At 47.8% G+C, this 27,882-nt stretch overlaps 1 protein-coding gene across 1 annotated transcript in view; it reads left to right on the top strand.

Annotated features, from left to right (window-relative positions):
* The window catches only part of LOC144767539 (galactoside alpha-(1,2)-fucosyltransferase 2-like), a 201,200-nt gene that overhangs the window by 14,974 nt on the left and 158,344 nt on the right, over nucleotides 1–27,882 (top strand). Inside the window, exon 3 of the mRNA XM_078650960.1 lies at nucleotides 6,103–6,155. The gene's annotated coding sequence lies outside the window, so the exon portion shown is untranslated. The remainder of the gene's footprint in view (nucleotides 1–6,102; nucleotides 6,156–27,882) is intronic.

Below are 27,882 nucleotides of genomic sequence, written 5' to 3'. Positions count from 1 at the left end.
GCAAGTAATTACATGACTGTTTTCCTTTCATACACTCTGGTATTTCACATAGCAAGCATAACACTCAGCGGCGTCACTAGGGTTGGTGTCACCCAGTGCGTAACTCATGGTGTCACCCCCTCACGACTTACACCATGATGGACATTGACACATGGAGACAAAGTAAATAATTAGTAGGAGGAAACGTCTGAAGAGAGTCTGTGTATATTTGTTTGATAGCATTATAATTCAGACTTGTTTAATGTAGCATGTCTGACTGCCTCGTACTTTTATAGCACTTGCGTGAAAGGCGTGCACGCTCCTTTTGATAGTGTGTCAGAGGCACCTAATTACAGGGTGGGCCTAGTATAAAGTTCACAGGAGGGGTGGGGGGGCTCGTGAATAGCGTAGTCTTTGCAGGGAGTTCTGAAGAGCTGCTTGGCTTCTGCCCCTGGGACCCCTGCACCCGTGACTGCCCAGGTAGGTTACCAAGGGAGCGTTGCATGTTTTTCGCCTTCTCCTGTGCAGGGCATGTCGGGTCACTGTGCAGCTGGACTGCAGACCCATTAGTCAGCCTGGTCGGGAACATCAGGTTGTGTCCTAGGAGCGTCCAGGAACGTCGGTGTGGGGGTGGCGGCCCGGGCAGGGGCCACTTATCATGCTGGCCAGGCACTGGTATCCCGCCGGTGTGACTCATGCCGAATCCATGCCTCGGTGGCCAGTTAGTGCACGGAGAATACCAGCCCTGCCCCGAGGCATCATGCTCCTGCAGCGTGGAGAGCATGGGCCAATATAATGTGATAGAGGTGAAACAAGAAACATTTATCTGGAGCTCCTTATACCAAATGGTTCTCTTTGTAGTCTTCAATTGTGTACTGAAGAAGTCAGATGTCGTTCCTATAGATTGACACGGCCTAAGTCCTAAAATGGCCCTTTCGGGTATTCTGAATAACATCCAGGCGCGTGCAGAAGTCCCTTGACTCCCTTTATACCAATGTGATCATTTTGGTAAGGTAGTGTTATGCTTGCTATGTGAAATACCAGAGTGTATGAAATGAAAACAGTCATGTAATTACTTGCCGTTGGTACCAAAAATCTTAGCGCTCATGTACAAGAACACAAACAGCCAGAAAGCAGACGGCTTCGGTTTGCAGCACTTGTGTTTTCTGCGCTTTTTTAAAGTGCAAAATGTGTCCTCACTTCCATATAAAATATAGCAAGAAATATGCTTTTGCATTTCATGTAATTATATGCAAGTTTCCTGAAACTGCATGTATTACTCAAATGCAAACTACATGAATTTTCACATACCTATTAAAAATCTCAATTCTACACAGTCTGTCTCTACCTCTGAGGTTTATGTTACTGTTTGCCCTGGTCTGTTCTTATTTGCCAAAGGAGGTCAAATGGAACTCTATTTTTCCATGAAGAGCATTTTGAGTAAAAGCCCCGTTAGCATCTGTCAACCAGTCAGTGTATCGCTGCTATAGGTCTGTCTGCCGGAAGTATGTGTGAGCTTTTGCAGCGCGCACACATCCGCGGTTCAGACGAAGCTGGCCTCATGGAGGTGTCACGGTGTCAACCCATGTGCTGGTGTCACCCGTTGCGGTCCGCACCCCCCGCACCCCCTTAGTGACGCACCTGATAACACTAACTTACCAAAATGATACGAGGTGACATTTGTATAAAGGGAGTCAAGGGACTTCTGCACGCGCCTGGATGTTATTCAGAATAAAGGAAAGGGCCATCTTAGGACTCCAATTTACCAGCCGTGTCAATTTTTAGGAATGACATCTGACATCTTCAGTAAACAATTGAAGACTACTAAGAGATCCATTTGGTATCAGGAGCTCCAGATAAATGTTTCTTGTCTCACCTCTAGTCATTATATTGGCCCATGCTCTCCACGCTGCAGGAGCATGATGCCTCAGGGGCAGGGCTGGTATTCTCCATGCACTAACTGGCCACCGAGGCATGGATTCGGCATGAGTCACACCGGCGGGATACCAGTGCCTGGCCAGCATGATAAGTGGCCCCTGCCCGGGCCGCCACCCCCACACCGACGTTCCTGGACGCTCCTAGGACACCACCTGATGTTCCCGACCAGGCTGACTAATTGGTCTGCAGTCCAGCTACACAGTGACCCGACAAACATGCAACGCTCCCTTGGTAACCTACCTGGGCAGTCACGGGTGCAGGGGTCCCAGGGGCAGAAGCCAAGCTGCTCTTCAGAACTCCCTGCAAAGACTACGCTATTCACGAGCCCCCACCCCTCCTGTAAACTTTATACTAGGCCCACCCTGTAATTAAGTGCCTCTCACACACTATCAAAAGCAGCATGCACGCCTTTCACGCAAGTGCTATAAAAGTACGAGGCAGTCAGACATGCTACATAAAACAAGTCTGAATTATAATTCTATCTGACAAATATACACAGACTCTCTTCAGGCGTTTCCTCCTACTAAATATTTACTTTGTCTCCATGTGCCAATGTCCATCATGGTGTAAGTCGTGAGGGGGTGACACCATGAGTTACGCACTGGGTGACACCAACCCTAGTGACGCTGCTGCTTAACATCTTAATTTGCTTTGTGGGTGAAAGTAGGAGGACATAGTCCCAAGGGTTAAAGGATCTGAATTCAACCTTCTTACCATACTGCTCCTTCTTGCTACTTTGATGTTGCTCTAGACTTTGACTTATGATCTGTTGCATTTGATCTGTCACATTTCTCATAAATAAGTTCAAAGGTGACTCACATACTCGAGAATATTATTCGAGTAGTTTTGCACTTTTTTCTATATTTCCCAGGCTGTATCTAACAAAACCTGAGGCTTCTGGCTAAACAGCAATTAGAAAGGGGAATATCCAGTATTACTCTTCCCTTTGCACCATATGACAAAAATTGTAGAGGGGAGCATTTGATCCAATTTCCGGGTTTCCATTGCCAGTAGCTTCTTCAGGGCTATTTTTAAACTACCATTATATCATGCCTCTATCCTGTCTATCTGGGGGTGACACACTGCAGTTTTCATCTGTTGCATCTCTAGTTGTTCGCAAACCTCTCTCATGATTTAGGAAGTAAAAGGACTCCCCTGATTAGTGAGTATTTCACTGGAAAATTCTACTCTGTAAAAGATTTCTATTATGGTATTGGCTATTTGGGTAGTGTTAGATTGGAGTAATGGAACTGCTTAAGGAAATCTAGTTCCATAGTTTACAAAGTCGACAAAGTGGTATCTGATTTTTCAAGGTATTGAGGGACTCCGTGCTCCGTGGAGCACCCGAATTTCTGAAAATACATGCGAAGGAGAGAATTTTCCTTGTTTGCACTCACCAATGTTAAATTGGTGAGCGCAAGCGAGGAAAATCCAATGCTAGACCAACTCCCAGCAAGATTTCTCAGCACGGGCAGTCTTGGATGGTCGTGATTGAGGAACCTATCACTCTAGAAGAAAATCTACTCGAGCAGCAGATAGAAGCAGCGCCCTCTTGTGCTGCACATGGTGCTGTTCACGCTGATTATTCAGTGCAGGACAAACACCCGGTGCTAAAAATCAGTGCGAACAACGCAACCTAATGCATTCCGCCCCTTGGGGAACTCCCCATATTGCAACAGTGGTTTTTGGTTAAATTTCTGGTGTTCCACAAAGCCGAACTCCGCAAACTCTGCCCAGGCCTACCCAGTGCCTGCTATTTTTTCCTGGCATGTGATAGTCTCTCTACGGTATTTCTTCACTTGGCTATTGATACCTGGCCATTAGAAGTGATCTATTGTCACCTTCCTTTTTCCTGTCCGAAGTGCCCCCTAACAAATGGCTATGTGCTAGGAAAAGGACCTTATCTGTATGGGTTGAGACCTTCCTCCACTCAATATAACATTCTGTTCGTGTTAAAGAATTGGGGACCTGCCACCTAGATATTTTTTTCTTTCTGCCATCTCCCAAGCTTCTCGCGGGAGTGGATCTTTGTGTTGGGCCACTTTAAAATATCTATCAGATTCCCACATCACTCACTCTTTACAGGCAGGAAGATTCACCAGGGTTCCATATTTCTCTTCCCTTTTCTGACTCTGTCCTGCATTTAGGACACCTTATCTGTCTGTTTCCACAGAGTTTGGGTGGCTTTTTCAATTCTTTTGTTTATATAGAGGTCACTCCGTATCTTCCATTGCCGAGAAAGGAGCCTCCTTCCCCCAAACCTCTCCCTCCCTCCAAGAGTCCTGTACCAATGACTCAAGCCTTGGAAAATCAGTACCCACAATGAGAGGTTCCAGTGATTTCAGAATCTGCCAACTCGGAGGGGAAGGGACCTCTCCCTGAATATCCACCGGAAGGACTGGGTAGTCTTTTGTGTCTCCATCGATGCATTGGATAGTCAGTGTGCCCTTTTGGAGGGCTTGTTCTCTCTGAAGGAGCTGTGGGTCTCATTATGAGTTGTCAACACCTTGTCAAGAAGGGCATTTACGGGGTTTCCACTGACTTTCAACGAACAATGATGAGGTGTACGGGGACTGGGAGTAGCATACAATATGGATCTGGAAATCCCAATTTCCATCAGTTCTTTTTTTTTACGACACTCGCGAGCTATGTAGCCCAAGCCTCCAGGGTTGAAATATTGAGGTCCTGTAAGGATATGCATCTGACATCCTCCCGGATTTATGTTATGTTATTTCCACTTGATCTAGTGCATGAATCATACCCAAAGGTATATGTCAGTACTACCGCAGCACAGAAACATTGCAATAGCCTAAAACAGCCAAGTCTTTGAGAGGTTTTCACATTTGGCAAAGTTAGAGCAGCAATGAAGGTGATACGGAAGGTAGTAGGGTCAAAGTAGTAGAAGCGGTAATGAAATAAGCTGTATTTATGGTTACTCCCTCTGATTTTCGGGGTCCCATTGATTTTAGTAGCTATTCCTTGGTAAATCCTCTTCTTTTTTCTGCCCCTTCATCTTGTTCTCCCCTACCTTCTTGGGTCCTATTGGGAAACAAGCTTAACAACGTGGTCAAAACACCACAATATATTTACACCTCTGCTTTAACATCGCTAGTCGTTACCACAACTTGCACTGGAGGTCACTAATCGTTACCACAACTTGCACTGGAGGGCGCTCTAGACTAAGGAATAGTGTGATTTACTATTCCAACACCTTCCCTACTGTTTTGTACGTAGGCTGGATTTGGAATAGTAAATCATACTATTCCTAAGTCCAGCGCCCTACAGCGGAAGTCATTGTAACAACTTGCATTGTAAAAACAGCGATGTGATGTACCGCAATCAAAATGATCGCGTTGTAACATCATACATCCGTCCTATTAAGCCTCTACTATCTCTACTGCAATTTCCAGTGTCAACTTGCAGTGTTGTTTTACTCATTTTTATACCGTAAAATGCAGAAAGTTTAAGAACTGCTCTAGAAATAGTTTCTTTAATAGTACTTCTTTAGTAGAAGTTTTGGGCTTCAACCCTCTGTCATTCATCTCCTTTACCCTATAAAATAGGGCCCATGGGGTCTCACCATGACCTTTTTTAATTTGTCAAGCTGCCTGAGCTACCCTCTCAAAATTATTAAAGACAAAAATCAGAATACTCTACTCCTGCATATTTCTGCAGGACAACCGACGGGGAGGGGGAGGGGGGGCAGGGGGCAGGGGGTGGGTGAGCTGTGTGGCCTCTTTGCTGTCGAAGCACATCCGCTAATTTCCCAATTGTAGTATCCTGTATTTGGTACACCTTGTCTGTCTGGTCCTCCTGAGTTTGGATGGCTTTTTCAAAGGATTTCTGGTCTTCTATGGCCACTACTTTCTTTAAAGCTTTTTCCAGTCGTTTTTAGTCCTGGGCCATTTTACTCACAAATGTCTCTTTTCCCTCTGATTCCACTTCTGACAGCACGTAGTGGAGCGATGGTCAGAAATAAGGCCTAATAGGCTTGTATAGTTTCGTTATTGTGGCTTTTAATGCTAGAGGTACAGATAAGCATCTCATCCCCTTGAGTACCAGGTAAGCTAAGCACTCAAACAAAACAATCCTTCCATCAGGTTAAGTCATCCTCTTCTTACTGAGGAGGTTCAACAGGGTAGTTATGCCTTTGTTAACCACCTGCCTTTTCTCTTTCTTCTTCAGGTCCGGGAAGGTGGTGCAACTTACGACTCTTGAAAAAACAGGAGAACATCCAGGTATGTGTGACAGAAAAAAGTTTATCAAGGAGAGTGGAATAGAGTGTTGTAGAGTGGAGAGGCATAAAGTGGAGTAAAGTGGAGTACAGTGGAATACAGCGTTGGAGATTGTGGTACAATGGAGTGGCATAGAGTCTCGTACAGTGAAGTGACATGAAGTGGCGTAGAGTGGAGAAGTGTAGTAGAGTATAGCAGTGGCGGATCCTCCATGGGGGCGTTTGGGCGCCGCCCCACTGCTTTCTCGCCGTGCGAGAAGGCAGAAACAAATAGTAGAGAACTACCATTTGTCTCTGCCTTCTCACACGGCGAGAAAGCAGAAGTTCCTGCTTGAGAGAGTGGGAGGGGTTACTCGAAGGCAGGGGGAAGTGGCTTTCCCACTGTTGTAAATACTGTCTGTTTGGGCAGCCTGAGAGGCTGTCCAAACAGACAGTATTAACTGTATTAGTAACAGTGGGCAAGCCGCTCCCCCCTGCCCTCGAGTAACCCCTCCCACTCTCCCTGCTCTCTGTATGCTGCAGCATACAGAGAAATGACGTGGTGTTGGGGCAGCCGGCCGAACCAATCACAGCGCTGCGCTGTGCTGTGGTGGAGGGGAGGGGAGGTGACGACGTCGAGCACCATGGGAATTAACAGGACGGCGGGAGTCTGGAGTGGAGTCCGAGTCGGAACTTGAAGGCGGGAAGCGGGGAAGGTATGGGTAAGTTAAGTTTATAAATTGACTTTTCAACCGAAAATCGGTAAAACAAGTTCCCTAGAAGGGCAGCAAAGTGGCATTCATCCCAATATCATATTATTGTCAATATTGTGAAAGGCAGCAAGTGCTGTGCAAGGCGGGTGTGTGTCTCCGAGCGGGGTGAGGCATCCGGGGCGTTTCAGGCAACAGATTCAGCTCTCAGATGAGATTCCACCGGGAGCGATTGGGGGGTGTTAATCTCCTCCGGCCCAAGGCACCCCGCCCCCAACACAGCTAGATCCTCACGTGCTAGGCTGGTCCTGTTTGTGGCCAACTGCCAGAATAAGAAGCAAACTTTGGTTACAAAAAATAAAATATATATGTAAGGCGTAAGTCCCTATACCCTATGCAAAACGCGCCACTTCTCCCGAATTCTGTCACATAGATAGACCGTATTTCTATACGACCGTCTCTCCATCTGTAGCAAGCCTGCAGCGCTACCAGCCCACACCATGTATGAATCAGTCGAAGTCCCCACTTCACTCAGAAGGAAGTTGTTTAAATCGTTTTATTTCAAACAGGTAACGCAGACACAAGGCAGCACTAATAAGAGTTGAAGTACCTTCTAATATATTTTGTACAACAACAGTACCCCGGTCGTCATTAAAGCTCTTGTGGGCGCTCTCGATCTGTTACGGAATCCTCACCCCTTTACAGATTGGTGAAAGTAGAATTTAGGGACGTATTTCACAACAATGAAACAGCAATTTTCAAAGCGATTGAATTTCAACTTATTTGTTCAAGATTTTAACATAATTATACGACTGCAAGTCTGTTAAGATAGTTACATGGTTATTTATATAGTTACAAAAAATAAACGTCAATTGGAAGCAGCGAGAGTGCCGCAGCATCCCCAGATCGAAGTATGCAGAATTAGGAACAAGGTAACTGGCAAATATGTCACGGCTAGTCAGAAAGACACCACAGCGCCACCGAAAATGTATTGCACGCAGCCTCTGTAAATCATTCCAATTCATAATTTATCTAGGTGCTCGTGGTGCAGAGACAGAATGTATGTGAATTAGTGCTGTGTGCTTTGAATGGGTGAATGCATGGGTATGTGCCAGCGAATGATGGGTGTATGTGTGCGTGCTTCTGAATGGATGGGTATGAGTGCACATGTAGATGGGTGGGAGTGAGTATGCGTGTGTGGGTGCTTGGGATGGGAAGAAGGGAGTGTGCTTGTGTGTGCCCGCCCCACTACTCGTCGACATTACGAGCCGCCACTGGAGTATAGTAGTGCATCATACAGCAGAGTGGAGTAAAAAGGTATGGCGTGGCATAGAGGGAGTTGCAGAGAGTATCAAAAGACTGTCATATAATGACATAGAATAAAGTAGAGTGTCATATGGCATAGAGTGGAGTGTCATTGAGTGGAGAGCCGTACAGTAGGGTTGAGGAGAGTGTTGTAGAGTGGAGTGTCTTAGAGTGTAGTGGAGTAGAGAGGAGTAGAGCAGAGTGGCATAACGTGGAGTAGAGTGTTGTAGAGTGGAGTGGTATGTGGAGTGGAGTGGCATGTCATAGAGTGGCGTGCCATGTCGTAGAGTAGAGTGGCTTAGAGTGGAGCGGCATAGAGTTGAGTAGAATGTTGTAGAGTGGAGTGGTTTGTCATAGAGTGGCATGTTGTAGAGTATCTTAGAATTGAGAGGTTGTTTTGATTTGCGTGTTTCTGGCAGTTTCCCAAACATTGTAGCAAAACACATGACAGAAAAAAACCTGCCAAAAGGCTGGCGGACAATGCTAAATCTTTTGGCTTTGCAAATGCCTGTTTATTTTTCCGCTTATTTGACATGCTGTGTGCAGTCAACTAGTCTACTTTGCTGTGCTTTTCAATCTTAAACAACTTACTCTTGCTTGCATTTGAATGAATGCACTGGCAGTGCGGAGAAGAGACTATGCAATTTTACAATGTTTTTTGCAAAATCAAATCCCCCATAAAAAAAAAAACTTAGAAGAAACTTGCTCTCCTTGAGCCTCAGTGATATATAAAAGCAAGGGGTGACACCCAGATGTTACAGAGGTTGTGACACCCCAATGTTGGATTCTCCTGAAATGCCAACACATAGAAAATGTAGCTACCACAGGTAAATTGATACCCTCCTACTCAGAAGGAAATGGAGTACTTACAGTGCTCAGGCAGGTCCTGTCAATTACCTTGGCTCTGCAACCTGATGAAGAGGAAGATCATTCTAGAACAATTGTAAAGTTCAAACCCTATTAGTATCCTACTGCTCAAGAACATAGGAATGAGAAAAGTTATATGGAAAACTACTTAGTTTACAACTTATTTTTGCCATATTTATGGAAATCCAAAGTGTGCAAAGTGTCTGTGTGATTGATGGGATGAGAATCCTACATTTAGCAGCAACAAGCAACAAGGACCTTAATGCATCAAAAGTGGAGATAGATTTAACACCCTATTCACAAGCTGGTGCACACTGCAGACATCGCCTGTATTCCCACGATAACTGCCCTAAAATGTATCTCCACAGTGGACACCACCATCTAACCCTAATGAGATGCAGAGTGAGCATTCCTGTGCAAAAATACACAAAAACACAACAACACCACATTCACAACGAACTGCCATATCTGCGAAGCGAGCCAAAAACAGGCAATAAGCCGCGATAGCAGCAGGGCATTAACACCTGCCTTCTGCAGGACGACTACCTGCAGCATGAAAGGGAGCCCAGCCAAGAGCCACACTTGAAGACCCACAGTTGCCACGGAGACAATGATCATGCAACGCGGATACCCCTGAGGGCCACAGCCTGGAAAAGAAAGCACAAAATCAGGACGTGTGTCATACACACATCAAAGGAGCTAGACACAGAGAAACAGAGAAGGAAAGTGAGCCAGAGAGAGGTAAGGAAAGGATGGCAGAGAGAGTGAGAGAGAGAGAGCGGGAAGGGAGAGAGAGTGAGAGAGAGAGAGTGAGAGGGAAGGGAGAGAGAGAGAGAGAGGGAGAGAGAGAGAGGCAAGAGAGAGAGAGTGACAGAGAGAGGGAAGGTAGAGAGAGTGAGAGAGAAAGAGGGAAGGGAGAGAGAGTGTCAGAGTGAGAGAGAGAGAGAGGGACGGGAGAGTGAGAGAGAGAGGGAAAGGAGAGAGAGGGAATGGAGAGAGAGTGAGAGTGCCACTGGTGTGTCCATCAGTAGGCACACCTCGTGCCCGTGCGAGCTCCAGCCCCGTTCACGTCACCACATCATGTGGGCCCGCCCTGCAGCCCAGCAGGTCCCACACATGACGCTGAGTCATCAGTGGTGGAGACCACATCAGTGCACACATCATCATCGCAGGCTGCAGACCCGCTCAGCAATTACCTGTGCCACTAACCCTGTGCAATGCCAGTCAGCGCTACATGGTGGTAGGCCCGTGTCGGCCAAAAGGCCTCAGGTGCCACTAACCGTGTGCAACGCCAGTCAGCGTCACTTGGTGGTAGGCCTGTGTCGGCCGCAAGGCCTCGCGTGCCACTAACCCTGTGCTACGCCAGTCAGCGCCACGTAGTGGAGGCCCATGTCGGCCGCAAGGCCTCAGGTGCCACCAAAGCTGTGCGCAGCAAATCATGGGTTTACGATTGAGTACCATGGAGCGTCCGTCATCCAGTCACTACCGGCAGAGGGGAATATGATGTCGGCCCCTTATATTTGCGGCGTCACATGCATGTGACGCCTGTGCTGGATGGGTGTGGTGTGTGTACAGACCTGCCCTAAGGGAGTGGCCATGACATGCTGACAACTAGACCAGTGACCTGCACACCACCAGCGAGTACGCCTGCGACAGGTAACTATGTGGGCCCTCCTTGGAGCGTCAGCAGAATGGTCTGGCCTGGCGTTTGCCAGAGCAGCGCAGGGCTTGCAACAATGACTCAGGGGCTCGAGGCATGGTTCAGTCCATGTCCGGACAAGGAAGTGACTAATGCATGTGTCCCTGTTGTAGTGTCCACGTCACCCGGGACACAATAGGGAATGTATCACATGGTGACTGGCATCCCACTAGATGAGCATCATTGACGTCAGGGAGATACCTGTACCTACATCCATCCACACATTTATGCAGGAATGATGAAAGAGTTGACACAGCTGTGCATTACTGGATGTTTGTTGCACATCCAGAGGAGTTTTGCAGCTGGAGTGGTACAGGGCCATGCCAAGCACACCACACAATATGGGCCCGTGGGGGGCCAGCCAGGGTCCATCCGGGGATGACAGGTACTACGGAAGAGGAAGGGTACAGTCCACAGTCTGGTTGCTGTGTCATTAGTCATCAAACAGGATATGGCAGTCCATGTCACGGTCCAAGGTGAGTGCAGCACAGTGTATCAGGGGTCAGTGGGAGGTCATGAGGCGATGTGGGACACCAAGCAGAAACAGGCCAGTTGTCGTAAATGAATGCTACTGCCTCCTTCTAACAACAATCCCATCCACGCCCTCATCCTCACATGTGTGCTCTGCCCCACCTGTTGGTGTTGCAGTTCCGGCTGCGGCACTGTGTGCCACTGACACATCAGGGGCCGGAGGAGGATTGTTGGTCGCACTGTGTGGCAGTGGCACATCAGGTGCCGGAGTGGATACGCCTGCCGCACTGTGAGGCACTGACACACCAGAGGGCGGAGATGTGGACGGTGTGGGGGCAGCAGCATTCATGAGCATCATGCCTTGTGGCAGCAATGCCATGATGAGGATCTGCAGGACATGGTAGATCCCAGCTATATTCCGCTGATGTGTAGCGGTGGCTACCATTCTTTCTACCTCCATCCGCACCATGTTCTCCATGAGCCTCTGCATGTGTGCCAGCTCATGGCTGGAATCGCTGGAGCCAGTCTGAGTGGACAGGTGTTTCTCTCCACATCATGACTCCAGCAGTCATGCAGGGCTCCTTGGACACCACGGAGTGGGCCGTGAGTATCCGTTAGGGACTGGAGCTGGTCCCTGATGGGACCTAGACACCCATGGATGGTGTCCTTTTTGGCAACCATGAGGCTGAACCCCACCTGCACCTGCTCAGCCATCTCCCTTTGCCCCTCCAGCACACGACATTAGAAGGCCATGGTTTGTTCCTGGGGGTCTTGGGAGAGTGCCGGGGCTGTGGATTCCTCCTGCTGGGTGCTTTGGGTAGTGGGTAAGGTCTCCTCGATGCAGCTGGGCTGCCCTGATCCTAGAGGTGAGTTGTGGATGATGTCCATGTGTGCCATTGTGGCCCTCTCCACCCATCCCCCGAGTACTTGGTGGTCACTCACCCTGTTGTAGTTGTGTTGTGTTGTGTCCTGTCGAGCAGTGTCCCGTCCCCCCACTCCGGCCACAGTCTCCACACTGATGACTGTCGACACCAGCTCCTTTATGTCATCCAGCACAAGCTGTGGCCCTGGGCTCGCACCTCCAGTCTGAATTGCTGCCTTCGGGCTGGCTGCGAGTTTCTCCTTGGTCATTCGCTTGATGTCAATCCATTGCCTCTTGGCCTCGTCCATTGACCTCCTGTGCTCTCCGACGGCACTCACCTTGTCCACGATGTTCTGCCAAATCCCATTTTTGGTTCCCAATCACAAATTGGAGGTGACAAACAGTTGTTGATGGTGTTCCATCAGCTCCGTAATCAGGATCCTGTTTTCCTGCAGACTGAACTTTGTCTTCCTCTTCTTCTTGTCCTTGCCCTTCCCTGTCCCCGAGGTCACAAGCTGGTCGTCCGGAGTGCTTGTGGGGTTGCGCTCGTCCTCTGTCCCTACTTCAGCTGCCTCCATGGTGCTTGGGTGTTGGTCAGTTTGTGTTTGAGTGTTTTTTCTACTTTTATAGTGATTTTCCTGCCTGCCATGTATGTGTTGCAGGCCTGGCGCTGTTTATCACTGATTTCCTCATCATGCTTTGGCCCATCATATGTTTTTTCTCTTTGAGGTTTTCTGTTATCGCCGTCGAGGTAGTTGTATCGCAGACATTGGGCGTGGCTTCGGCAGACTATCGCATGCTACCGCCTTGTTGTGAATTCCATGTTAACACAGGGTTATTTTCCTGTGATCGGCTGCGATGTGTAAAGGTGTGTTAGCATTTTTGGTGATGTTTAGCACATGTTCTTGTGAATATACCCCGCAGTCTCTAAGATATTTAGCAAGTGAGTGTTGCTAGAAAAATGGTTTTCAGGAAAGATGTTATTGCTGCTGAAAGCTGTTCAAACAAAAATATGTTGTTTTTCAAATGTCTCAGGAGACCAAAGCGCTTTCAGCAAAACTAAAGTACCATCTGGACACCTTGTCATGACAGCTGTCCAGCAGTATATGTTATTTTGGAGAATTAAACTCATAAAGCCGGAGTTTGTTCTGAAAAATAACTATTAGTGTAGTGCCTCAAGATGTCCCTCTTGAGTCAGAAGTAACAGCTTGAATTCTTTAACAAAGCTGCAGTCCTCCAAGACTTTATTAGATTTCCCTCTAAAGTCAGCAGCAGCTACTTAACAAATCTATATCAAAACTAAACTGCAGTACTTCAGGTATTTACCAGTCATTCCTCCAGAGTCAAATCCAACTGCTTGAAGTCTTCACTAAGATGCACTTCCTGAAGTTGTTACTAGATGTCCCTCTTGCATCAAAAGTAAGTGCTTCAAAGGATCTTCGCAAAGCTAAGAGGGTGTGGCTTCAATATCTCCATTCTATGTACACTTTAGATATTGTAGTGATTTCTGCTTCTTTGCCATAGGATAAATAAGTATGCTAAAGTTGCTTATGATAATGAATCAGTTTTGCAGATTTCAATCAATTTCGTGATTTTTATCGATGTGGCACTCTTCTATACATAGCTACTAGTAGTCACTAGGAATATAGATGCCTTTAAATGCCTAACAACAGGGGACTATTTTTTACGTAGATGTGCGCACTAGCAAAATGCAGCCACTCAAAGTGAAGTGAGTTTGTAAAGTTCCCTGTGCTATGGTGGGAGGGAGACTCATTTAAGTGACATTTAAGATGCCCAATTAATAAAGTGAATTGACTAAAAATCCCCCAAACGTATAGATTTTTCTGATTATTTTTTGGGCAATATGAGGCTAGCAACACTGACCCTGACACACGGAGGGCAGATTTACACGGAAGTGCCACAGCACGGCAACGCAAGCCCTTTGCCTTCGCCACGCTACAGCACTTCCAAAGCATAGGAATGCTACATATATACAATAATATGTTGCATGCTCTCCCCTGTGCTGGCACACAAACAGTTGCCATGAGCCGTCGCAGGCACCCTTGCACTAAAGTGCAAGGATGCCTGTGTCATGGGGAGATTATTTATGTGCAGGAAAGGGCACCTTCCTGCACAAAAACAATCACTACAGGCATTTTCCTATTTCAATGCGGGCTGTAGAATGCAGCATGCATTGAAAGAGGAAAAAACAAGAAGAAATTAAAACATTTCTCCTCGTTGCGCCTCCCTATGCCAAGGGTGGGGTAGCATTCAGACGCATTTCCAGATTTACGATTCCTTGTCAATCTGGAAATGTGTCTTGTTCCATGGGTGTTGTGGGGGAATACCCATAGCAAAAACCAGGGAATGCCCCTTTGACACAAAGTGCTGCGTGTAAAGGAGCCATATTTACAAGTATTCGTGGCTTTTCCTGTCCTTGTAAATATGGAGCAGTAACATGTGCCCCCAGTAGGTCACAAAAAGAAAGGTACTGGTGGCGCAGGGGGCTTGTAAATCTGCCTCAGGGTGTTTTCTCCCTAAGCATGTGGCCATTGTTTTATTTCTCTATGTGTCCTGTCACAGCTCTTATGTCAGTGTCAAAAGGCATGCCTTTAAACAGGGTAAGCATATCAATGGCATGAAGTCGATGACCCTGCCACAGGCGGGATTGCAGTGAAGGTTCTCCCAGGACACACAGCTGAGGTTTCACATGAGAAACATAGCAGTGTTCCCCATAAATTTTGCCGGGTGAGAGAACTAGTAATTTTTGCAGTTCTCACATCCCATCCAAACTGTAAATGAACCCTGCTAGTGTAGCGCGTTCACTGTTAAGAAATTTGGGCCATATTATCAAGAAAGGGCAATACATTATCGCCGCTTTTATCGGCAGGAAACTGCCACTAAAGCAACGATAATGAGCTTGATAATATGCCCTTGTGAATTCCCATAGAACCCCAGGTTAACACCAGAACCTGGGCTTCTATGGAAATTCACAAGGGCATATTATCAAGCTCATTATCGCCGCTTTAGCGGCAGTTTGCTGCCGATAAAAGCGGCGATAATGTATTGCTCTTCCTTGATAATATGGCCATATGTTCTTGACCTTCGAGCTCAAGAATGAACTGAGGTGCAGTGCTCAGTAGAGATTACAGAGGAGGGATCAAATAATTTGAAAGCTCTACATAAACTGAGCTTCAGTAATTGACACGGGTAATGATTGCAGCAATTTAGCAATGGTGAACCAACAATCATGTTAGGAGGCTTGAATGGTGGAAGAGTCTTCAGCCATTCTGGTCACAAGTTGCATGTCATCTGTTGAGCAACACAATAACATCAGAAGGAACTCATTATTTGAATAGAGTGTGACATTTATATTGAATAACATTGGGCTTTATGTAAAGCCTTGAAGGACACCACAGAGTAATGGCTGATAATTGGACTAAATGGTGAATAGTGACCGCCAAGCTAATTGGCCTGACTTTCATCATCACCTCTTGTAGCTAGAAAGAAAATTGAGCGTCAAATGTGGCAGAGAAGTTGAACAATACAAAGGTTGCTGTGTAATCGTGGGTGGCTGTGGAAGCCGGAATCACCCGTTGTTCTTCCTGTGGCTGGGCTTGGCTCCGCCCCCCCTGCTCCTTGCTGCACTTACCGGGACTTTTGTGGATACTGACCGGCCGGGCTTGGCTCCGCCGGTCACGCCGTCCTTGCCTACAACCCCCAAGATCCCACGGGGCAGGAACACTTTTGGTGCGCGCCAGGAGGCGCATAAAGCCCCGCCTGGGGCCGAGTCCCCTGTTGCTGTGTAATCGTGGGTGGCTGTGGAACCCGGAATCACCCGTTGTTCTTCCTGTGCCCGGGCTTGGCTCCGCCCCCCCTGCTCCTTGCTGCACTTACCGGAACTTTTGTGGATACTGACCGGCCGGGCTTGGCTCCGCCGGTCACGCCGTCCTTGCCTACAACCCCCAAGATCCCACGAGTCAGGAACACTTTTGGTGCGCGCCAGGAGGCGCATAAAGCCCCGCCTGGGGCCGAGTCCACTGTTGCTGTGTAATCGCGGGTGGCTGTGGAAGCCGGAATCACCCGTTGTTCTTTCTGTGGCCGGGCTTGGCTCCGCCCCCCCTGCTCCTTGCTGCACTTACCGGGACTTTTGTGGATACTGACCGGCCGGGCTTGGCTCTGCCGGTCACGCCGTCCTTGCCTACAACCCCCAAGATCCCACTGGGCAGGAACACTTTTGGTGCGTGCCAGGAGGCGCATAAAGCCCCGCCTGATCCCTCGTCCCGCGAGGACGTGCGCGGGAGGCGCCGGGAGAAGCCCGGGACAAGGGCGGGACCGTCTGCGGCCGTCCGAGGCCAGACGAGGCTGGGCTGGGCCCTCTCTTTGAGCACTTCACCAGGAAAACAGTGCAGGGTCCAGTTAAAGTCGAACACAAGGGTAATAACTTGACTTTCTTGCGAATGTAAAGTGACTCATAGTACTGTCCCTATCCATTGCCATAAGACCACTGCCTATTGAGGACTACATCATCATTCACACTATACTGGCCTCTAATTGTAATTGCTATAGCCATACCTAGAAATGTTGTGACTTTAGTCGTTCCATCCAGATTAGGGGCTGGGCTGAGCCACTTTCGTATATAATTTCTATCTAGGTAATTATGCCCCACCCTCGCTAGTTTGCTTGAAACACTGTTAGCCGGGGGGAGCAAAAAAATATAGTCTGCCACTCCAATGGCTACTCGACCTGGGAAATGGAAGGGAGCGGGGGTGGGTGGCAGTATAATTGGTACACTTGACCAATTCATTATTAGGGCCACCTCCGTGCTTGAAAAAGAAATTGCACTTACCGAGCGACGTTTTATCTGTTGAACCGATGTATAATAGGCGTTCCTCGCTAGACCCTTTAATGTTAGTACCATCTTCAAACCAACAAGAGGGGAACACCCTCAGTATACGACCCTTACGCCCAGAACAAATTATAGAATGTGAGGAGGAGAATGTGATAGACACATCTGGACTGAGTAGATCCTGCTCTCTTACGCCAGCAAGCCCAACCATTTGTGCAATCTCAACAAAGGAAGCATCCCCAGACTCCCCAATAAACATGAGTAGGGGGAAAAAGTCGAGCAATGCCAAACGGAAACGGGGAGAGGGTATACAGAAGGGGAGATGCCCAAAGATGTCGAGAGTTTTTAGGGCACAACCAACCATCACAAAGGAAGTCCAGACTACCAAATCTAGTGTACAACTGGCAACGGTGCAACCCCCAGCCTCCAATATAGCAACTACGAATAACATGCTGGTAGATTTAACCACCCCCTTGGCCCAGCTATCCGAAGACTCCTTCAACCAAATAGCCCATCTGTTTAAGTCCCTAATCCTACCTCTCTTGGAAAGAACAAGGTTAATCAGTGAGAGGTTGGTGAGGTTTGAGCATTCCACTAAGGGAAACTTTGAGGCTAGAACCACCCTTGACCCTAACATCGACGAAGGCACCTGGTTCTCGTACTTTAAAGGGCTATATTCTACCTTACCCGAAGAGCCAAACCCAAACAAAACTTCAGGTTTTAATCTTAATTCTCAGAGCTTACTTGACGCACCCCCATTTGATCTGGGAGAGGTGGAATTGGCACTGGCTAAATTGCAATTTAACAAAGCCCCAGGATTGGATAAAATTCCGGGCGATCTATTAAAAAGTGAACACATAATTTGGGCCCCATATCTTGCGGTACTTTTTAACGCAATTCAATATGGTCTTCCTCCACCGCCAACATGGGCTGGTGCTGAGTTTGTTACAATCTACAAGAAGGGATCCCCATTGGAACCATCAAATTATAGGCCTATTAGCCTCATCGATGTGTCTCAAAAACTGTATGGGAGGCTACTGTTGGGGAGATTGCAAGACTAGATTGAAGATCAGGCCATTTTGACCCCCCTGCAGGCTGGCTTTAGGGCCAAGATGTCCACAGTGGACCAGCTTTTTAGGCTACAACTGATCCACTGGAAGCATGTCATACTCGAACAGGGGAGTCTATATCTTACATTTGTTGACCTTAAGTCAGCCTTTGACATGGTTGACCGAGATCAACTATGGAAGATTCTGTGTACTATGGGGGTTCCCCCCTATCTCTGTCTACAACTGCAACGCCTCCATGAAGGAAATTTTGCCAGAGTAAGATACGGAAAAGATGCACAGCTGACGGCCCCATTTCCTGTTGATAAAGGGGTTCGCCAGGGCTGTGTACTGGCGCCAACCCTTTTTTCTCTTTTTCTTAATGGTCTAGTGGGAGATCTATATCAAGCTAAAGATTTGGACTCCCCAAGACTGGGTTCCCCCAAATTTCCTGCATTAATGTTTGCGGATGATACCCTGCTCCTCTCTAAGTCACCTATGGGGATGCAGAGAGTATTAAAGGAATTCACTGATTTCTGCATAAAGAGGAAACTACAAGTTAATATCAACAAAACGAAATATATGGTCTTCAGCGCCAAACCGTCTACCTACCCAGATCCTACCATGAATGACATTCCACTGGAACGTGTCAGGGTCTTTGAATATCTTGGTCTGACCTGGACTGATAAAATGCCCTGGACCCCCCAAATTGAAAAGGCAAACTTGAGGCTTACACAGACTATAGGTGGGATAAGGAAAATTAATAATGGTTGTTCATCAAAGGCAATAATACCGTTATTGGAGATTTACAAAGTGCAAGCCCGGTCCGCTGACCGGTACGGGGCGGAACTTTGGTGCCACAATAAATCCAAATTATTAATGTTAACCGAAAATAAATTTCTTCGAAGTATTGCAGCATTGCCAGTTAACACCCCACTGGTTCAGTTAAGGATGGACCTGGGTGTCTCTCCTGTGGCTGATCTTATCTCAAGCCAACCATTGCTGTACTGGCGTCGGCTTTGGAGCACTGAGGAGCTAACAGCCAGATTCATCATTGTCCCGTTTTGCGAGTCCTTAATAGCGATTATTAAGGAATCGCTATTAAGGACTTGCAAAACGGGATTTATGTAGGAATAGCAAAAAATTTTGCGATTCCTACATCTTCCTTATTTGCGATTAGCAAATTGCTAATCGCAAATAAGGAATAACTCCCCATTCATTTCTATGGGCCTAAAGGCCCATAGGAATGAATAAAAAGTTCAAAAGTTCAAAAGTTCAAAAGTTCAAAAATTTGTATAGCGCACTACTCACCCAGAGGGTCTCAAGGCGCTTGAGGGAGGGGGGAGGGAGGGTACTTTACTTATCGAATATCCAAGTTTTTAGTTGCTTTCTGAAGGAGAGGTGGTTCTGTGTAAGGCGGAGGTGGGTGGGGAGAGAATTCCAAGTTTTGGCCGCTAAGAAGGAGAAGGATCTACCCCCCATGGTTGATCTGTGGATGCGCGGAATTGCGGCGAAGGCTTGATTGGACGATCGTAGTTGTCGGGTGGGGGTGTAAAAGGACAGGCGCGTGTTGAGGCATTCGGGTCCTAGGTCGTAGAGGGCTTTGTGTGCGTGGGTGAGGAGACGGAACGTTATTCTCTTGTTGACGGGGAGCCAGTGGAGGTCTTTCAGGTGACCGGAAATGTGATCTTGGCGGGGGATGTCTAGTATGAGTCTGGCTGAGGCGTTTTGGATGCGTTGGAGTTTTTTCTGTAGTTTAGCTGTGGTTCCGGCGTAAAGGGTGTTTCCGTAATCCGGTCGGCTTGTGACTAGTGCGTAGGTGACCGTTTTTCTTGTTTCGGTGGGGATCCAATGGAAGATTTTTTTGAGCATTTAGGATGTTGAAGCATGATGATGAGACGGCGTTGACTTGTCTGGTCATCGAGAGGGAGGAGTCCAGGATGAAGCCCAGGTTACGTGCGTGGTCAGTTGGTATGGGTGCGGTTCCCAGGGCCGGTGGCCACCATGAGTCGTCCAAAGCAGAGGGGGATGATCCTAAGATGAGGACCTCCGTTTTGTCCGAGTTCAGTTTTAAATGGCTGTTCTTCATCCACTCGGCTACATCTTTCATTCCTTCGTGTAAGTTGGTTTTGGCGGTGTTTGGGTCTTTGGTGAGGGAGAGGATCAGCTGGGTGTCGTCTGTGTAGGAGATGATGTTGAGGTTGTGTTGGCGCGCGATGGATGCGAGGGGACTCATGTATACGTTGAAGAGGGTGGGACTGAGTGATGATCCTTGTGGTACGCCGCAGATGACTTCAGTGGCCTCTGATCTAAAAGGGGGGAGGCGGACTCTCTGGGTTCTTCCGGCGAGAAACGAGCTGATCCAGTCCAATACTTTCCCTTGTATTCCGACGTTGCTGAAGCGTTGTATGAGGGTGCTATGACAGACTGTGTCGAAGGCTGTGGAGAGGTCAAGTAGGATGAGGGCAACTGTTTCTCCGTTGTCCAGTAGTGTTTGAATGTCGTCTGTTGCTGGGATGAGGGCGGTCTCGGTGCTGTGTTTGGCTCGGAAGCCGGACTGTGAGGGGTCGAGGGATTTGTTGGATTCGAGGAAGGTGGCGAGCTGATTGTTGACGGCTTTCTCAATGACTTTGGCAGGGAATGGGAGGAGCGAGATGGGGCGGTAGTTCTTAAGTTCAGTGGGGTCTGCTGTGGGTTTCTTCAGAAGGGCGCTGAGTTCGGCATGTTTCCAGCTTTCCGGGAAGGTAGCGGAGTTGAGGGAGCAGTTGATGAGGTCTCGGAGATGGGGTGCGATGATGGAGTCTGCTTTGTTGTGGAAGAATGAGGCTAGGGAGTAGCAGAGGACTTGGGAGGGAGTGATGTCGTTGGTGCCGGCGGTGGGGTGGGTAAATTCTTTGACGATGTTGAATAGTTCCTTGCTGTTATGGGCGTTGTTGTCAAGTCGATCCTTGAATGCTGATTTATTGGTGGATCAGATCAGTTGGTGGTATTTGCGGGTGGCGTTCTTGAAGGTGGTCAGGTTGTCAGTGGTTGGGTTTTTTCTCCAGGCTCTCTCGAGGGTGCGACAGAACTTCTTGGATTTCTTAAGGTCATCATTGAACCAGGGGGCTTTTTTGCTACCTTGTTTGATTTGATGGTTTTTCAAGGGTGCTAGTTCGTCAGCGCTGTGGGTGATCCATTGTGTGAGGTTGGTGGCTGCTTGGTTTGGGTCTGATGATTTGGCAGGAGGGTTTTGGTGAAGTGATGTGATGAGTTGGTCGGTGGTCATTTTGTTCCAGTTTCTTCGGGGAACTAGTTGTGGGAGGTTGTGGGTCGTGGTCTTTTTGTAGTTGAAGTGAACGCAGCTGTGGTCCGTCCAATGGAGAGCTGTTGTGTGGTTGAAGGAGATGTGCTTGCTGGAGGTGAAGATTGGGTCGAGTGTGTGTCCGGCATAGTGGGTGGGGGTATCAACAAGTTGTTCGAGTCCGAGGTTGGCCAGGTTGTCCAGGAGGGTGGTGGTGTTGCTGTCTTTTTTCTTTTCCAGGTGGAAGTTGAGGTCTCCCAGTACAATGTAGTCCTTGGAGGGGAGGGCGTGTGGGCTGATGAAGTCGGTGATGTCTTCGCTGAATTGTGTGCGGGGTCCTGGTGGCCTGTAGATGAGGGTGCCTCTGAGTGTGGTTTTGGGGTAGGTGTGGATCTGGAAGTGAAGGTGTTCGGCGGTAGCGAGGTTGTTGTCGGAACTGGTCGTGATGCGGATGGTGTTCTTATGGACGATGGCGATGCCTCCTCCTGTTTGGTTGGTGCGGTCCTTTCGGATGATCTTGTGGCCGTCCGGGATGGCTATGGCGATGTCGGGAGCTGATGAGGCGTTCATCCAGGTTTCTGTAAGGAAGGCGACGTCAGGCGATGTAGTGTCGAGGAGGTTCCAAAGGTCAATGGCGTGTCTGTGGATCGAACGGGTGTTGAGTAGGATGCATTTCAGATGGTTAGTGTTTGAGCTTTGTTTGGAGTTGGTGGATTTGGTGTGGGTCCTGATGCTGTCGAACTTGCAGGAGCGGCAGGTGAAGGGTCCATGGATGTGTCCGGGGGCGGCTTGGTAGCAGTTTGGGAATCGGCTGGGGTTAAGTGCTGAGAGGGTAGCGGCGTCGTACGTTATGCGGGTGGAGTGGGATATGCAGGGGCTAGGGGCTTTGGCACTGGGCGCGGTCCAGGCGCGGACGGGCGTAGACGGGCTTACCTTTGGTGCACCTTCGGCGCGCATGGGGCGCGTCCGCGGCGCGCAGGTGCATCTGTCATATGTGGATAGTGGAGGGGGAGGGGCGAGGGAGGAGCAGCTGGGAGGCGGGAGCAGGGTGGAGGGACGGGCTGGGAGGCAAACAAACACAAAATGGCAGCAGAAACAAAAGCGAAACCAGGCTAAGCAAATACTCAGGCAATGCGATATAGCGCTACGATATAGCGCTATGATGTGGCACAATTTAAATGCAGGCAGTGTTACAGTTCAGCGCAGCGTTACGATACCAATCTGGCACGATATGAAGGCAAGCAATGTAGCAGTCCAGCGCTGTGAGATCAGGGAGCGTGGGGAGCGACCACCTCTGCAGGAGTCAGGATGGTCACAGCGCTAGGGAAGGCAGAACGATTCTTATGTTATCTGTGGGAGGGAGGAGCAGCTGGGAGGCGGGAGCGGGGTGGAGGGACGGGCTGTGAGGCAAACAAACACAAAATGGCAGCAGAAACAAAAGCGAAACCAGGCTAAGCAAATACTCAGGCAATGCGATATAGCGCTACGATATAGCGCTATGATGTGGCACAATTTAAATGCAGGCAGTGTTACAGTTCAGCGCAGCGCTACGATACCAATCTGGCACGATATGATGGCAAGCAATGTAGCAGTCCAGCGCTGTGAGATCAGGGAGCGTGGGGAGCGACCACCTCTGCAGGAGTCAGGATGGTCATGTAATGAATGGGGAGTTATTCCTTATTTGCGATTAGCAATTTGTTAATCGCAAATAAGGATGCGATTTCAAGGGTGCCAGGGGTGTCCAAAGGCACCCTGTAGCAACCCTGAAAAGCAAATGTACATAGGTGTTGCGCACACACATGTCCATAGGACATGTGTGTGTAACATGCAACTTAGAAAAATGCAGTAAAGTGCATTTTTCTAATTTTTCGCTATTTACCACGTAGTCTGACTTCGCGGTAAATAGCGGCCAAAAATTGCGAATTCGCAATTAAAAAATGGTTAATGAATTGCATTTAAGGAATCTCAAATAGAGATTCCTTAAATGCAATTCCTCGCAATTTTGCGATTTTGCTATTACCGATTTTTGCATTTGGGATGATGAATCCCAAATGCAAAAATTGCGCTCGCAAAGGGCCAGAATCTCAGAATCTGGCCCTTTGCAAGCGCAATTTGCAATGATGAATCTGGCTGTAAGACACTACAGGGAGGAGCTCAGGTCATTCTTACAGTTACCAGGAGCAGTTAGAAACATATCCTGGCTATGGTTTGTGAGGGACTCTTGTAAGACTATTGGGAGAGAGGACCTCTGGGCAGAACCGGAAGAAGCATGCGCAACTACTTCGAAAAAACTCTATCCAAAATCCTGAAAGAGCACCATCTCTCGTCCTTAAGTCAAGCTTACTCCAACACAAGCTCGACTTGGGTGTTCTTGAATTTTAAAATCTCTTACTCCTTTGAACAAGCCCTGGATATTATATATCCCGCGCTGACAAGGAGGCTCTATCTTCAATTTAGATACAGTACCCTTCCGCTATTTGCACTAACAAACAAGTGGTCAGTTGATTCTTGCTATCTTTGTCCTGGGTGCCACACGGAAGAAGAAACAGAGGTCCATGTGGCATAAGGAACTATGTAGCCATATTAAGAATTTTAAAATCTGACACGAAACCCCTATTTGTTATTGCAATGTCTAAATTTCTGCAGGAAATGTGGAGAAAGAGAGGGCGCCTTTTAGAAATTGATGTATAGATATCATGATTATTTTGTAAATTTCACCTGAAGTTCTGTCTGTTCTTATCGCCCCCCACATAAATGTTTAATAGATTTTTTAATGTCTTTTATATTAACTTATTATTTTAAATAATGGGGCCTTAAATGCTATTTTGGATCAATGTTCTGAATCTTCTGGGCTCTGTTGCTCCTGTAGTTTTTTTTATTGCCACAATCGTATATCAATCATGGATGTCAAATTCAAATGCCTCTATTTTTAATTATGTACTTTTATGACTTAAAAAGTCGAAATAAAGTTATTATGAATGAATGAAAGGTTGCTGTGCCATTACAGTCAAGGCTAATGATCTGATCATCCAGAGCTTCAATGAAGAGAGATTCCATGCCAGACTGAAGCCTGCTTCCAAAAAGCTAAAAATTAATTTTTCTCACTAAAGAGGGATAGATATTAATTAACAGGGTACTCAATATTTTTTGGCAGCAAAATGTAAAATGATATCAGACAGGAGTTGGAAAGTAGTGACCCACATCAGGTTTTTGTGAGAGGAGTTTCGCTACAGTCTGCTTCCAGGAGGTTGGATATTTATCAGCAATGTGAGACCCAATCAGTCAATGACAACAGTCTTTGTTAGGGTGAAACATAAAAATCACTTAATTAACCTGTGCTTAACCCTCTGATAACTTGGCACAAAAGCAGTCAGGTTTAACTTTGAGGCAATGTGTAAAGTATTCATGTAGCAGACAAGCAGAAATGAACTAAAAACACAATACAAGAAGAATACTAGACCAAGTAAAAAAAAATAGAATGCATTTTAATAAATACAATGAAAACAGAGTAACAAAAATCCAATCCGATATACAATTTCAAGTTTTAATTAGACATAGCACCTAAAAGCACAATTCGCCACTCACGGTCATCTGGTCATATTAGGCCGATGGAAAGTCATAAGTTCAGGCTGAATGTGAATGAGCACCGGCCAGATATATGGACCAGGTTAGTCCTGATGAAAAAGATACTTTCTTAAAGTATGGCACAAAGAGTTCTGTTCATGGTGGAGAAAGCTTGCGAAGTTCAGGGAGCATTGCGTATGGTCATTGCTGTAGCGGGAAGAGGAGGCCGGGCAGCAATGGATGTTGTCGCTTTATCACGAGGAGCCCGTTGGGAATTCTAGACAGTCATTGCTGGTCAGTGGGGACTTTCATTGCTGTATTGCGTAGTATAGATAGCATGTTGTGATTGTTGCTGGTGGTCACTGTATTGTGAAGAGTCGGGTTCATCAGAGCTTTGAGTTGGTGGACATTGTGGGCAGCAGAGTCTTGGTGCAAACGGGCCTGTTCGTGGTCGCGAAGATCCCAAAACGTCATGATTTCACCTTCTATTACAGGAGGAGCTCAGCAGATACCAACAAGGACCCAGGTCTTGGGGATGCACCTTTGGGGCTCAGGAACTCACTACAGAAGAGGCCAGCAGCCTTCAGGTAGCTCAGGTTGCAAGTCCAGGAAGGTTCAGGCCAACAGGTCAGCTGGACAGTTGCAGATAGGCCTCTAAGGCTTGATGTATCCCCGTAGCTCAGAAAAGAGGTAGCCACCTGACCCTTAGAGTCACTCATGCACCCTGGGTTGAAGGGAGCAGGTCCAGTCTCCCATCTCAGAGAGCAAGACAATCCTCAAGCAGCAGACAATCTCTCTGGGGCACAAGGCAGTCCTCGGGGAGCAGGGCTGTCCTTTGGTAGGAGCAGGGCAATCCTCTAGGCAGCAAGGTAGGTCTCAAGCAGCAGGACAGTTCTGTGTGTACAAGACGGTCCATCTTCTGTAATGCTGAAAGGTTCAGGAGTTTACTAAAGCGTGGTTCTGAGAGTCCAATATTTAAACCTGGTGCCAGCCTTTATAGTGGGGAGACTCCCTATACTACCCACATACTTGGTTCTGGAAAGTTCTTTCCTTCCACTGTCAAGGCTCTAAGAAGTCTTGGGTGACAAGAGACTAGTGTCATGCTCGATTGTGTGTGCTGGAGGCACGCCCTTCAGAATATAAGTGGGACTGTGTACAGCTCCGCCCCCAATCATTCTGGAAGGATGGACAATCCTGACCACGTCTAGTCCCATTTATCTCATTATCTGGGAGGATTAAACAAACTCAAACAGCAGAGTCATTCACAGACAAGTGACGCAGGATGCTGCCATAAGGAAAAAATGGTTAGGACAAGAAAATGGAGCTTTTTAAATGTGGCATTTGGTCCATTTTGAGAGGCTGCGATTGCTGCTATTGCTGCCAGGGACCCCTCGATTCCACTGAGGGACTAGGGCCTGTATTACCCCCCTCACCAATAATGGAGCTGATGACCTTGCCACCACCATCGCACTTGATGAGGCACCAGAGGTATGGAGGGGCGGGTGCTGGATCCCTGAGGGAGGGGAGCAGTGAGGGATAATAACTGTCAGAGGGTGTCATTTTGGGGACACTCTCTGCGGGCCACCCTCTCGGTGATGCCTATGCTCTGGTGATGCGTTTGGCTCAGCGGAGGCGGTGGGGCCTTTGACCATCCTCAAGTCTGCTGTGTGCTACCACCCCTGCAGGGGCCATTATTATATGCTGGGGTGAGCCTGCTAGAAATTGGTGAGATCTGGAGAAACTGGAGGTGAGGTCGCTACCGGCCGGCAAGTGAAACAGGCCACAGTACAAACTGGAGATTCAGGGATTCACCCGGGAGGCCTGAGGCACAGGGAAGTTAGCTGACATGGGGCCCTCCTTCCCCCCCAAGATGTGTAAGATAAACAGGAGTAAACCCATGAACCACGTTGGGATGGGTGAGTAATGCAACAAGAAACAATTCCCAACTGGTCTCAATAGAAGTCAATTAAATACAGTATGCAATCAGCATTACAAAGAGCAAGACAAAACCAAGGAGTCTCAAAGACGTTTTTTTAGAAGAAGCTTATTATTTAGCAAATTTTTCAGGGTCTTTCCCATGGCTAAATACAGTTAAACAGCACTGTGTCGAGCAAATCATGTGACAACCGGAGAGGCACTTGGTGAATAGTGATATTTACAATAAGTGAGAGTGCAAGTGCTAAGGTGAGCAGCGTGAACGACGCATAGTGACAAAGAATATGTACAGTGATGGCTCCACAATTTCAAGTTGCGATTACTTTGAAGCAAAATTCAATACATTTTTGGAGCACAAACGTAAAATGCGTCAACAAATAATGCTGCAGTGTCGACGGCGTTTCGATCCCCGTGAGTCGGGATCGTCATCAGGACAAGGTTGTCGATGAGGGCAGTTTCCACATTCATTGCGAGCCCACCACGCAAGGAGAGCACTCACCGCCCTCCCCAGCCCTTAACAAATACAGGTTTCCCCCTCGCGGATTCCCTCGATCTACGATCAGCCTGCCCCTCCGCAGACCCAGCCCGGAGGACTTCTCTCACGCAACCAGTGCGTGCGTGCACGGCACTGCCCTCATCGACAACCTTGTCCTGATGACGATCCCGACATGAGCTGGGATTCTGATGTAGAAGGTGTTTCCATAATCAAGTCTGACATTGAGAAGAGTCTGAGTGACCATTCATCAGGTGTTCAGTGGGATATGGAAGCATGATTTGGAGACGGCGTTGATCTGTCTGCACATGGAGAGGTTGGTGATTCCGAGGTTCTTAGCATGGTCCACAGGTGTGGGTGGGGGACCAAGTTTGGTGGGCCACCAATAGTTATCCCCAAGGGAGTAATTGTTTCTAAAGATTAGGACTTCAGTTTTGTCTTTGTTGAGCTGAAGGCAGTTTTTTTATCCAAGCAGCAACGTTGCTCATGCAGTTGGTCGAGTTTGCTTTGGCAGTTCTAGTTGAGTCGGTAAGGGAGAGGATGGTCGGTAGCTGCTCAGGGTGTTAGGTTCCGCACTTGGTTTTTTCTAGGGCATTGACTTCTGCATTTTTCCAGCAAGATAGGATGGTAGAAGTGGTTATGGAGGTGTTTATGAAAGCTGTGAGTGC

Source organism: Lissotriton helveticus, chromosome 7 (genome assembly GCF_964261635.1).
Source record: "Lissotriton helveticus chromosome 7, aLisHel1.1, whole genome shotgun sequence".
Classification (NCBI taxonomy): Eukaryota; Metazoa; Chordata; class Amphibia; order Caudata; family Salamandridae; genus Lissotriton; species Lissotriton helveticus.
The sequence above is the reverse complement of the archived record's forward strand: the minus strand, read 5'-3'. Positions and strand labels throughout refer to the sequence as shown.